The sequence below is a fragment of the Crotalus tigris genome, unplaced genomic scaffold, assembly GCF_016545835.1.
Source record: "Crotalus tigris isolate CLP2741 ecotype Arizona unplaced genomic scaffold, ASM1654583v1 scf7180000017733.2605024, whole genome shotgun sequence".
Taxonomy (NCBI): Eukaryota; Metazoa; Chordata; class Lepidosauria; order Squamata; family Viperidae; genus Crotalus; species Crotalus tigris.
Window position 1 is genome coordinate 1,557,451 of NW_024096600.1, and position 13,621 is coordinate 1,571,071.

At 39.3% G+C, this 13,621-nt stretch overlaps 1 long non-coding RNA gene across 3 annotated transcripts in view; it reads right to left on the bottom strand.

The window, feature by feature from the left end:
- Window positions 1–343: 343 nt before the first annotated feature.
- Window positions 344–13,621, bottom strand: part of LOC120306324 — an 88,038-nt gene continuing 74,760 nt past the window's right edge. For all 3 annotated transcript variants that reach the window (XR_005556244.1, XR_005556243.1, XR_005556242.1), the window contains exon 3: window positions 344–2,979. This is a non-coding gene — a long non-coding RNA (uncharacterized LOC120306324). The remainder of the gene's footprint in view (window positions 2,980–13,621) is intronic.

The following is a 13,621-nucleotide window of genomic DNA, read 5'->3' on the forward strand; positions in this document are numbered from 1 at the left end:
GTAAAATTATGAGATTCAACTTTGCAACTGCCCTGTAAGTGGCTCATAACATGTGAGGCTTAGTGTTGTCATGTGACAGCAGACGTTCCTTCTTGTGCTTTTGACTCTGCTTAATTATTGTGTCAGAACAGCAAAGGTAGAAGAAGTAGAAAGAACACCTCAGGACCTAATAGAAAAGAATTGAATTCTTTCATAATAGCTTAAGAAGTCTATCCATTGTTGTCACAGGTATGTAGCAAATCATAGCGATTATGTAAAAGACTTTATATAAATACAGGTAACAAAAGAAATGATTTTAAATATTATTTTCCTGTTTTATTTATTAATTGATTTATTAAAATAATCTTGTTTAAACTATAGTTACGGACTTTTCATCCAACTCTCACATAAAAATCACATTAAGAAAATAAAGTCTTATATTCCCTTCAAGACCCAATGTAAAAATAAATTGTCACAAAAAAAGATACTATGAGGTTTTCAAAGCTTGAACTACAATGTACAAAGGGGAAAATTTTCATCTAAAAATGAACTAATAAAGATTATTGTTTATATAAGAATATGAATTCAGAGCTTCTGTTGTGATCGTAAGGAGAAAATAATTTAATCTGTGTGCATACTTTAGTTTATGACATGGAAAACAACAGAGATGAATTTCTGTGAGTTATAATTGTTTTGTGGCACTGACCTATTCGTTAATTTTAAAAAAGTATTTATTTATTTGTTTGTTTGTTTATTTAATCATTCATTCATTCAATTTAGACATCACCCAACTCCAATTGGCTATGAGTGGTTGACAAATAATAATAATAATAATAAGCCAGTACCAACCAAAAAGTAGGATGGGATCCGAGCACAATACACAGCCAAAAATAGCAAACAAAAAAAGCAGGGTGGGGACGACATGGATTTCAGGAAGGACAAAGAGGGACAAGAACCAAAGGACAAGAACCATGGCAGAGAAGGAACACTTCCAGATGACACTGTTTAATCCAAGATGGTGAAGATGCTTTTTTCCCCTTTTGGCTCCTTTTAAGTTTATTTGCAAATATCTTTTTCCTTTGTAATCATGCAGTTCTGCAAAACTTAATAAAAGCAGTACATTTTCTCTGTAGTAGGAACTCTTTCCTCAGCCCTGTACTCACAGCAACCATTTCACTTTCCACTATGCCACAGAGCTTCCACTGTTGCTTGCCTTGTAGGTATTGTCTGAAATGTATCAGCTGCCAATGTGCTATTTTCTCACCATCACAGGGGCTGAAGAATGCAGCAGAAAAAGGATGGCCGGCTGTTCACAGCAATCCCTTAGGAACGATTCACATTTTCTGAAAAACAGGGAAATGCAAATAGCATATCCTGGAAATATAGATAGAAGTGGACAGAGTGGCATCACTGATTGAACAACAATCTCTGCAGCTTCTTACTGGTCAGCTGATTGGTTAATGGCCAATTCCTGCATATTTGCATCATTCCAAGGTTGGCAAAAATGCAGAAGCCACAAATCAACATTGTTTTGAAGGGATTGGAAGGAGGATATAAATGGTGAAGGCCAGCATCTTAACTGGCAGAAAAATAGCTCTTAATTACTATGTAGAGACAGTAATGTGTTTATGAATATAAACTTATGTGAGATCCACAATATTTGTAAAAAAATAAACATAATAGACAAATACATTCCAATTATTATTATTATTGTTGTTGTTGTTGTTGTTGATGTGCAAAAAAAAAATCTGTTTCAGTGATTTCTGTTTGTTTAATCTTTTTTTATTAATAAGTTTTCACTATATTAAGCTGTTTTATTTTTTTGGCTGTTTTGTTGGCTGTAGTTTTTCTTACTATTTCTGATATCTGGAGATATGAATATGTAAGATCTATTGTATATGTGCACTGAAACAATTTTAGAGATTGTGGTTATAATTTTATTTTATGTATTAAAAGGAAGTCAACATGATCTCAACCTCTTTGACTAAAGCATGGATCAGGACATAGATTTTGCAATTTTCTGAATTTTGCCATGGTTTGTTTTCACTCTAAAATATGCAGAAATACACGCTTTGTAATAAAGTACATTTTGAAATGAGAAAAATATATTTCTAAGTGTGAACATTTTAGGAAAAAAAATAGGAATGTACATGTCCGTGTTTTTCAAAAACTCCCACAAAATTAGATGGCATTCAGATTTACAAACTTTGAGCAGTAAAAGTATCCCTCCTCCCTATATAAAGCCATTTTTAATCCACAATCCTACTCACGTTTAAAAATCCTACCATGCAGACTTCAAGTCTGCAGGAGGACCATTGTCTATGGAAAAACCACAGAATGCATTTTGCTGCTGCAAAGCTGTGAGCAGCTTTAAATAATGGATGGAGAAGAACCTCCCACTTTATTTTTCAGATTTATTTTCTCACAGGGCTCCTTCTCAGCTCCTTTCCTCCCCTTGATAGCTGCTTGTGCGGACAGGCACAGCCTCTTCAACCTTTTAAAGGTTTAGGATTTTTTATGAGGAAATTCAGCCCACTTCTTCAGGATGGAAATGCTGCCCTCAAGCTGCCGCTGCTCCTTGAAATCAGGATCTTTTGCTGCATTAGAAAAGATCCAGATGCGGGGGGGGGGGGAACCGCTACCCCTATTTATCATCCTCAGCAGACAAACACATGTTTCCAATCAGAGGCAAAGTTGACCGTATCAAAATGACTGATATTTAAAAAGGATGCTGGGTTTACCCGGTATTAAGATTAAACTACTAGGAAGAAAAAATGATTCCACCTAGCAGATCCTAAAGTGAGAGAGCCGAGATCTCACTGTGGCGATGTGCTGAGATAGTCTAAGTCCCTTCTTCATGCTTCAATATTTTTCCAACACCCAAATTCGAGGTTCTTCATGCCTTGTCCTTCTCTTCCCCAGGATATTTGGCTGGGACGTCCATCTTTTTAAACAGCAGAGTTAATTCTTTTGAGTTGAGTAAATCAGTCAAGAGATCAGCTGCAAAATAATAATAATAATCAGCATCTTTTTATGTTATAATTTAGCATTTACAAAATTTAATCAGAGTTTTTATATTATAACTTATTATTAGTATACTAATAATCACCTCAGTTAATTGAACAGTGTGCTATTATCACCCAGCAAGTGGATATGCCCTGACTCGCTTTTTTGAATATTTTTTTTACTTCCTCATCTGATGTTTGAGGGCCTTTTGGGCAGGGAGCAAATCTAAGGAGGAAGAGATAAATAAGCAAACATTTGAAAGACAACCATTAGCTGAACTAGAGGGTCCCGTTGGGCCTGCAAAATGTTTGGGTGTGAATACTACTATCACGGGGTTCTTGGATTGTTGTTGTTGTTGACCATCTTAGTGAGGGAATGGAAAGAAAGATTTTAACAGAGACTAGAGGCCAATGCTGCCATTATTAAATGTGAATTTCTAGCAGAAAGCAGTCTGGTTTAAGTTTTAAGAGCTAGATCCTGCTTAGGATGCTTTGCTCCTCTCTCCACTATTCAGGAAACTTCTGAATCAATACCACATAATAAACAAACTCACCTTAATTTCATATCCTTATGTCAACAAAAAGAGAAATTATGTGCCATGCTTAATAGAATCTTTAGATAAGATTTTTAAAAATTGAACAAATATCAGATAAATATACAGTACACAGTCACAACCCTTCCAATTTATCCCAGTAGAGACTGAAAATCAGGGAGAAAAGGAATTAGCATAGAATTGCCCGTTGGAATCTTTTAGATGGGTAGATACTGTAATTCACAATATTTATAGTCAGAAAGCCATCTGGAGAAACCAGATTGATCAATCCTAGAGGATGCTGAGAGAAAGTACAGGTAATCCTCATTTAGTGACCACAATGAGTACCAGCAACTCAGTCATTAAGCAAACCAGTCACTAAGTGAAATCACAACTGTGCTTACAACCTTAATTTAGCTTTCCTTTGCTTTACAGATCTACAAAGGTTGTAAATTCGACGATTGATCACAGTTTGTTTTTCATCACCACTGTAGCTACCAATGGTCAAGACAGCCACTAAACAAAAGATACTGTATGATTGACTAATTAGCTTGAATGTGCTGCAACAATTTGTGAAGATTCACTTTAAGAGGGTGTGAAGGCTATATATGGAAGCCTGCAGTGGTGGGATTCAAATACCTGAACAACCGGTTCTCTTATTGGAGGCAGACCTGGGCCTAAGAGGGCTAGAATGGACTTCCAGAAGTGGCATCCATGTATTTCCGGTGGGCCGTTCTAAGCCTGGGAGGCCTCCTCTAGGTCTCCAAGGCTAGACTGGACTTCCGGAAGAAGTGTGCATTCAACCGGTTCTCTGAAGTTTAGCAAAATTCAGCTACCAGTTCTACCGAAACGGTGCGAACCGACTGAATCCCATCACTGGAAGCCTTGTTTCCAATACCTCATGTTATTAGTCCCATTTTCCTGTTCCCAGTTGCAACAAAGTATGAAGGAGGCTTCCGCTCTGTAGCCAGATGAAACCAGAGGCCTATAGGTACAATATAATGTTCCATAGTCAGATTCCAGTGACATTTCACTAAGTAGAAATGAGAGCAACTGCACTTTTGGATTCATGCTCTCTGGACTTAATATTCAGACCAATGCTTCTCATGCTTCAGATATCTTATGGTCATTGTGATAAATAGCTTCCGGGAGGACATTGATGCAAACAGAAGGCTCTAAAGTAAAGTAACAAGGAATTGCCCCAATGCAACAGCAATCTGGATTTTCTGCCAGAGATGGGTTGCTCAAACATGCTTGGGAGAAGATAAGACAGTTCCCCAGGCAATGTCTGGAACACAGTAGGAGCTTTGGAGAGAGATAAAAAAAGTGACAAAGCCTTAGGAGACTGCCTCTCTAGCAGCAAGTTCACAAAGCCTGACTTCTGAACAGGGTGAGCAACTGCATTACATCCATTTTGTAAATGCTTGGCGGAGCTTATGAGAACCTAGTAGGCACAAAGGAGAATAACTAGGCCCATCTGAGTGGGGAACTTTGTTTCACTATGCTGGTACTTTTGGAATAAGGCCATAAAGCAAAGTTAGCAGTTTCATCAGGAAGAGAGGCAGTGATGCTTTGTCCAAAACTCTATGCCTTTATACATAGAGAAAAACCATGATGTCAAATAAATTAAAATGAAGCAAATAAATAAATTAATAAGATGAAGTCAAAAAATATATATTCTAGAATGATCAGGGAACAAATGTGCTATCGCTATGGCAATAAAGAATAAATTCAGTGCGAAGTTCAGTATGATAGCCACATGCTACATCTAGAACTTTATCAACAGGGACATAGAATATCATTCCCTTTTGCCCCACCCTCTTAGCCTTTGACTTAGTAGTCCTACTGTATAACTTATTCAGGAAGCTCCTACACAGCTGCCTTTGAGTACAGTGTCCACTCTGCCTATGTCTCATTATCATACTGACAAACTTTTGCCTTACTGGACGATGCCTAAAACTGAGTCCCTGGTGAACTATCAGAAGTCAATAGGACCTATTTGTCAATTACAACTGTGTAATGGCAGGTTTTACGTTACTTTTACTGCATTTAACATGTGCAAATATTCTGAACATAATAAAATCCTTAGTCGACATTTGCTTGTAAATCATTAATGGCCTAGGAGTTTCCTTTAAAATCGATTTGGCAGCATTAGTTTAAAAGGAAAGAAGTACAGATGTTTTAAAAAGTCTAATGAGAATGAGATTACCAGTAAATCTTTCATCTCAATTACATGTTATTCCCACAAGGGTTTTTGCAACATTTTAAAAATGGTTTAACCTTTTTTGGTTTTTAATTTTCTATAGATCTTAACTGCTATGTAAAAGAAACTATTAATAAATATTAAGTTGGGAGCAACAGAGATTTTCAGATAACAGAAATGTTTTACATAGTTTTTGCCACATATAACATGACAATGGCATACAGTTGACCTTCTAAAACACAAGCTTCTGATTAAAAATCACAGATTTAATCAGGATTTGTTAATTATTTTCTGCTGTTTAAATAAAAGGAAATGCAGCCTTGGCTTAAAAACCATAATGACAACAACTAGAATACCAATTATTTTAATTTTCAACCATTTAAAGGTCAACTTAAAGATGTGTTATTATTCTGACAATCTGTTATTGAATATTTTAAAAAATACTCAAGATATTTACTTAATTGTCTAATTAGTTTGCAGAGTTTAGTCTAGAGCAGGGCTTTTCAACCTTTTCACAGATTGTACCACTTTTAGGACATGACAATATTTGAGTACCACCAGTGCTTAGCAAAGTGTCAAAAACTTGATCATTAAAAAAAGGGAGGGGGATTTTGAGTTTTGCTGATTAGATTCATTTGTTGTTATAGAAATGGCTGTTTTATAATATTATGGAAAAGTAAAAAGTTGAGGTTCAATGATAATGCTTCCTTCTACTGCAACAGAGGAAGTCTGTTCTTTTTCCCTTCTCTCCCTCGCTTTTTTCCCCTTTTTCCTCCCCACTGTGTCCTACTATTTGCTTTTGTATTTTTGTATTTTATTCTATAATCTAATAAAATATTACAAACTATAAAAAAAAGGAAAAAAGTACCAGTTTTAATTTCTTTGGTGGGTGTTCCTTTGCTGAATCATTTTCCCTTTGCACTGACAAATGTATGATGAATTTATCCATGTTTATTAATATACACCACTGCCAGCTAGCTTGGCACTTTTAAGACTTGTGGACTTCAACTCCCAGAATCCCTCAGCCATGATGGCTGGATAAGGAATTCTGGGAGTTGAAGTTCACAGGTCTTAAAGTTGCTACGTTTGTAGACCCCTGAGCTAGCTGGTGGGCGCTTCTTAGCTCTCCTTCCACAGTGTAGTAAGAATGTACCCCCCCAATCCCTTCCCTGTACCCTTAAAGACACAGGAATCAAGTGCAAAGCAAGAAAGGCTCACAAAATAAAGAAATACATAAACTCTGGGGTTTTTTTTTCTTTAAGCTACCTCAGGTGTGTCATGTGTCACAATGTTGCAATCCAAGACTAAAAGGCTCCAGCAATTGGGGAAAGCTTTAGCTTTAAAGTTAAGTCTGTTTACCTTCAAAGAAAACTTTCTAAAAGCCATAGACAGATTCAAGATAAGGGGGTAAAACTAATTACATTTGTTTAAAGGGATTAAACTTATGGAAGTCAACACTGGACTCATTGCTAAAATACAGACTAAAATATTCCAATAACCAAAGCACACAAGGGAGCCTCTGAATTACAAAATGCTGTAAAAATTGTACAAAAATCCTTATGGTAACCCAATCAAGCTGCCAGCTGATCCAGAACTGAATAAATCCACCTCCTTTCTGACATGCCTGCTTTTCATTTCATCAGCACTGATTGCATTCTCCTGGCTGGTGAAAATGAACAAGGGGACCTTTTCTTCCAGCAACAGCTGCTGCTTCTTCTCTGTCCCTGTTTCCTCCCTGCCTGCTAACCTCTCCTTCTCTTTCCCTGTTGTCTTTTTTTCCCTTTCACACCCAAATCACCTCCTTTTATAGCAGGGATGTCAAACTGCCGGCCCGTGGGCCAGACGCGTCATCTGGAAGCCACGCCCACCCCATTGCCAGCAATGGCAAAACTGTCCCAATACGTTGCGCGACGTCAAGTGACGTCGCGAATTTGGCATCTCTGTTTTATAGCCTCTCCTCCCTCCCCTTTTTCTTCAGTTCACCTCCAGATCCCTGCTGCTTCCAAAAGCACCAATCAGCTGGAGCCAATTAGCTGGAGCTCTGCCGGCTTCTGGGCTTCTGCTGAGTCCAGACAGTCCTGTAGCTGCAGCTGCCTCTTCCTCAGGCTTGGGTCGTTTCGGCTCATTCCCCTCCCCTGCTACACTTGGCTAGCAGTCACATACCACCTGCCATGTGACAAAGTACCACAGGTGATAACACGTACCACCAGTTGAAAAGCCCTGGTCTAGAGCATGGGTGTCCAACCTTGGCAACCTTAAAATTTGTGGACTTCAAATCCCAGAATTCCCCAGCCAGCATGGAAAGTCTTAAAGTTGCAAGTTTGGACAATCTGGTCTAGAGCTTAATTTTGATCAATCAGATTCAGCACCCATATACCTGCCATTTACTATGTAAGATTTTTCATGTGTTAAATAATTAGTTTATGATAACCATAAAACTCTTGGCAATACAGGCTACACCTCAGTGGGAAAGCCCATGTTTTGTATTCAAATTCAGTCTCCAGTTACTCCAACTTTACAAACCACGAAGAACTGCTGACATGCAATGTGAGCATTATGCTAAAAGGAGGAATAATCTGTTTTAATGTAAGGATGCATTCAGTCGTCTGAATCAGAACTGTTTAATAATATTGATCATGTGAACTCTGAATATATAACCTCTGTTTTTTGGAATGAATGAACAAATGAATATCCCTATTTCTGTATCTATTTTTGTATCTGAATGGAAGCCACTTAAGCAATGCTTAGTACCTCCAAATGAGATACGTGACTTATCTTAGCATGCACCCACAAGTTCATTGTAAAAATCTTCCCCGTAGTGATTACTCTACAGCAGGGGTGTCAAACTCAATTTCATTGAGGGCTGCATCAGCATTGCGGTTGCCCTCGGGGGTGGATGGGGGGGTGGCCAGGGTGGGTGCGGCCTACTGGGTGGGCATGGATGGAATGGGTGTGGCCCACTGGGTGGGCGTGGCCAGCTCTACATCATTCATGTCAAGGGTGTCTGTGGGCCTGGCAGGAGTGGGACAGATCTGAGGGTCTCTGACAGAAAGTGGTGGGACCAGGGCAGAGCCCATCAAGCCGGATATATGAAATAGGCAAGGGCCATTTGCTGGCCATTTCCAGGCGATGGTGCATTTTTTCATTCCTCACAAAGGGTGATACCTCCCCAGCATGCACCCAGGGGGCTGGCTGATGCAGCAGGGGCTGGTTCCTCACTGTTCTAGACGGCCTTGTGGAGCTAAGACCAAATGCATTTCAGCATAGATGGCCACCACAAAATTGTACATTGGCTCCCGGCCAGCCTGGGCCACGGCCAAGGCAGCAGGGGCCGTTCCCTCACTGTTTCCAGAATGGCTTTGCGGGCCACATGAAACCACTTCACGGGCCACATCCGGCCCCCGGGCCTTGTGTTTGACATGTCTGCTCTACAGTGTTCATATTGGCTGGCAGTATCTCAGCCCAACAACAAAATTTCTCAGTACTGTTCAGGTGACAATGTGGAAGCTCTCCAAGCAATAAAAATGACTCAACATGGTATATTTTCTATACTGTATTCCTATGAGAAGGGTATGTCATGTAGTTTTCAAAAAGAACTCTCTGGCTGCCATTTGGAAAACATGCATAAATTCCTCATTCTGTTCCTGTTTTTGTCCCAGTCATATCATTAGTCTCTTATTCATCTATGTAGAGATAAGAAACCCATGGTCCTCCATCATGGCACCTACTTCAAAGGGTCACACAGTATCTTTGTGGGGAATTATACAATTGCATTGCAAAAGGAATAATCAGGGCAGACAGTTGCCTCACACTCTGCATAAGGAATGAAAAGTTTCCCTATTCCCACTGAAGGATATCATACCTATAATGGAGTCATAGATGTACACCCAACGTCAGGAGTGTCAAACTGCTGGCCCGCAGGCCAGATGTGTCACACAGAAGTGGCGTCCACCCCAGCTCCTGCAAGAGGAAAAAAGTCACAGTACATCGTGACATGTCACATGATGCGGTGAGTTTGACACTCCTGCCCTAAGTCTTGTAAAAGACCTCTGCACAGCTGTGTGCTACTGCAAGAGGCCAGCCAACCACATTTGGATAAGCACTGGTTCTGACTCCTGTCTGTTTCAGGGGAGCAGGCAGAACAATTTTATATATCAAGACACATACAAGTCACCCTATAAGCTATATTGAATGGCTGTTGGTTTTATAATTGTCATTTGATTACCAAAGAGAAAAACATTGTCTCAGGGCAAAAGAGGGGTCTTCTAACTTTTCTGGACTTGAAGCACTCTTTAGTTATAAGCATTCAGCTAATTTCCTTTGCCTGTCAGCAGATGATGAATATGTGTGGCAGACATTATTTAATACCACCAGACACCAGGGAAGAAGATTTAGGTGAGTAGTGGCAAAGCTGTTCCATTTATTTTTATTACCATGCATTAAAAATTATGTTTACAGATAATTGTTTTTTTTCTGCCTCTGATAAACTGAAGTTTAAAAAACAGACAAACAAGCAGGAATTTAATAAAATGAGACCACCAGGGAGGCACTCTAAAAGTGTAAGGGTTTTTTTTTTTTCTTTTAAGTACTAACAAAGTAGATTTTACTTCAAAATTTCTGATTATTTTTAACTGCAGTTAGTGGAGAGATAATCTTAAAGTAGTATGACATGAGAGGTTTCATCTGAGGGAGTTTTCACACAGATTAAGTTGCTCCTTTACAAGGGTAATTAGCTAATCAAATCATCCCTCAACACCAGGAGTTTTATAACACCTGTATAGCTGCCCACATGTTTAATAATGTTTTTCAGATGTCCGTCCCTCTGAGTTTAGCCATACTGTTTTTCATCATTCTGCAATGATATAAATCTGCCCCCACTGAAAACAAATTAAGACTTTTAATGAGAGTTAGACTGAGCTTTCCCTTCATTAATTTTCAGTATTACTAAGTTTCCCAGTTATGCTTCTTAGTCCTTGTAGAGAAGTTTTGTGCTTTTCTTTTTTTAAGGGAATTTTTAAAAATTAAAATAGCATATAAATTGGCAAGTCTTAACAATGGAAAAAAACAACCTTAAACCTTCCGACATACAAAATTCAACTACAATGTATCTTCTCTACACACAGTGCTCAAAGAAAGCATTCAATATGAATATGGAAAGCAAGGCAATCTGATACACATTTACTTAGAAACAAAGCCTGCTGAGTTCTACTCGAGTTATTCTTGAGTAGTATTCTGAGCCATGGTGGTGCAGTAGTTAAAGTGCAGTATTGCAGGCTAACTCTGCCCACTGCCAAGAGTTCGATCCTGACTGGCTCAAGGTTGACTCAGCGTTCCATCCTTCCAAGGTTGGTAAAATGAGGACTTGGATTGTTGGGGGCAATATGCCGACTCTGTAAACCACTTAGACAGTGCTGGGATTCAGCCAGTTTGCACCACTTCGGCAGAACTGGTAGCTATTTTTTTGTTGCCCAGGCCCAGAATGCCCTTCTGGAAGTGGTATCCACACAGAGAACCGGTTGTTCACATATTTGAATCCCACCACTGCGCTTAGAGAGGGCTGTAAAGCACTGTGAAGCAGAATGTAAGTCTAAGTGGTATTACTATCCTCAGAAAACTGGATGTAACATGTAACATTGGCTCTTGTCCATTCAATATCATGTTGGAATTTTGTGTGTTTCTTTTCCTTGACTAAAAAAACAAAGGCAGAAAGTGAGTGAAGAAGCTGGCCAGCAAGAAGAGATTACCAACTACTACACAGACAGCAATTGAGAAGACATGTGCATGGTGGTACAATTGGTTTGCGGGAGTGAAATCAACACCTGTGTGAATGGGCTTCTACGTAGAGAAGAGTTGCACAACCGGTGCATTTATACATGAGGTTCCTAGATCTAAATCCTCAGCCAGCTCTACTACATTTCAGCGCTATTATCTCTTGATCCAACGTATTTCACAGAACCTTCTGGCAGAAAGCATGTGACTCAAAAAATAATTGACATCCTTGAATGCAAATACTGTACAGGGAAGCTTCACTTTGGCAAACCCCACTGAATGGGCTTGGAATAACAAAGAAGCAAATGTGCATTTGGACTTTATTCCCAAAATCTATAGTTTCCAAAGTCTGCCCAGATTATTGATGCGGTAGATACCATTCGCATCATTTCATGTCAACATAAATAGAAACATCCATTTTGTAACAGTAGAAATGACATTAATTACAACAATTATATGAATTTGGATTTTATGGAAATCTTTCCCCCACTCTCACTGGTCTGTTAAATTGCTGTTTGCTAACAAATCAAGGTGGAAGATGCTGAAAGTACAGAAGGACTGCAAAATGAACTATTTATCTACCAAAGCCTCATGATGCCCAAGTCAGCCATGGTCATAGAAAGTTTAATAGCCTGTGAAGCATCCCAATGAAAATGCAGACGTACATATTTGAAGTTTCAGTTGCTAAGAGCATTGCTGATTGGCTGAAGTTTCCCACTCATGTGCATAAGCAAGCATACCTTTGCTCTCACAGTGCTAATCATTCCTTTGAAACCCCTTCTCTCATGATCAAACAAAACATTCGCCATTCCATTGAAACAGAAAGAAATCAGTTGATTTCTGCAATTTGTTGAAAAGACAGATTTGCTACATAACTATTACTACTACTATTTCTAAAGGTAAAAGTAAAGGTTTCCTTATCCAGTTGTGTTCAACTCTAGGGCATGGTGCTTATCTCTGTGTCTTGTCCAAGGGAGCCAGCTTTAGCCAAAAACATTTTCTGTGGTCATGTGGAAAGCATGACTATATGCCAAAGGCGCATGGAGCACTGTTACCTTCCCACCGAAATGGTACCTATCTACTTACATTTATATGCTTTTGAATTGCTAGGTGGCCAGGAGCTGGGGCAAGGAACGGGAGCTCACCCCATTGCATGGTGCTCAGGTCTCAAACCCAGGCTGTCACTCTCCAGCTGATAAACTCTCTGTCTTTAACTACCGAGCCATTGCACCCCATACTACTACTTCTACTACAGGGCAATTAGAGTTAAGGTTAGAGTCAGTTATATGCAGCAAACATAACCTTTCTAAGAACTCTTCTGGCAAATACTTTTCACACTGTATAACAAACTTAGACAAAAGAGCTCTGGAGAGGAGAAGAAACATTTATGGCTTGAATTACTGGGGCAGGAGAAGATTTTCCACATGTGTACCTGCTTCCTTTTTCTCTGAGAACAAATTTTTGTACAGTAACTTGCCACTGGTGTTCTAAAGCAAGATGTGTTTGTATATGTGTGTACTTGAGCACACATGTATCTGTAACAGCAAATACATGTTCCTCTCTGGGTGTTTCCTGCTGAAACTGAAAATATGTCTATGACTCCATGGCTCCTCCCTGAGTAATGTTTATTGTGTAAACATCTTGCCTTATTCAGGGTCAGTATAAGACAATAAATATGTTAGGCTTGCAAACACATTAGAACCCATCTAATTCACATTCCACAAATCAATAAACAAATTAAAATACAGATACACTTTGATAATTTTCAATTTTCCGAATTTCACAGTGCAGTTTCCCAGCTGAGCATGTAGAAGAATGGACACAGAAACACATGCAGGTACCGTGTTTTCCCCAAAATAAGACTGGGTCTTTTTTTTCCTCCAAAAGAGGCACCAGGTCTTATTTTTGGGGTAGGCCTTACCTCACCTCTGGCACTGACAGCCTTACCCAGCCAGTCCACTTCTTCTGGGGCCAAAGTTCTGCAGCTGCATTCAGGCCTGCATTTTGCAGTCAGGTCTTTCCAGAAGGCCTAAGCAGCTGAATACTGAGCTATGGATTCAATCCATAGCTTGGTGCTTGGCTGCTGAAGTCTTGCACAACCGAACTATGGATTGAATCCATAGCTCGGTTGT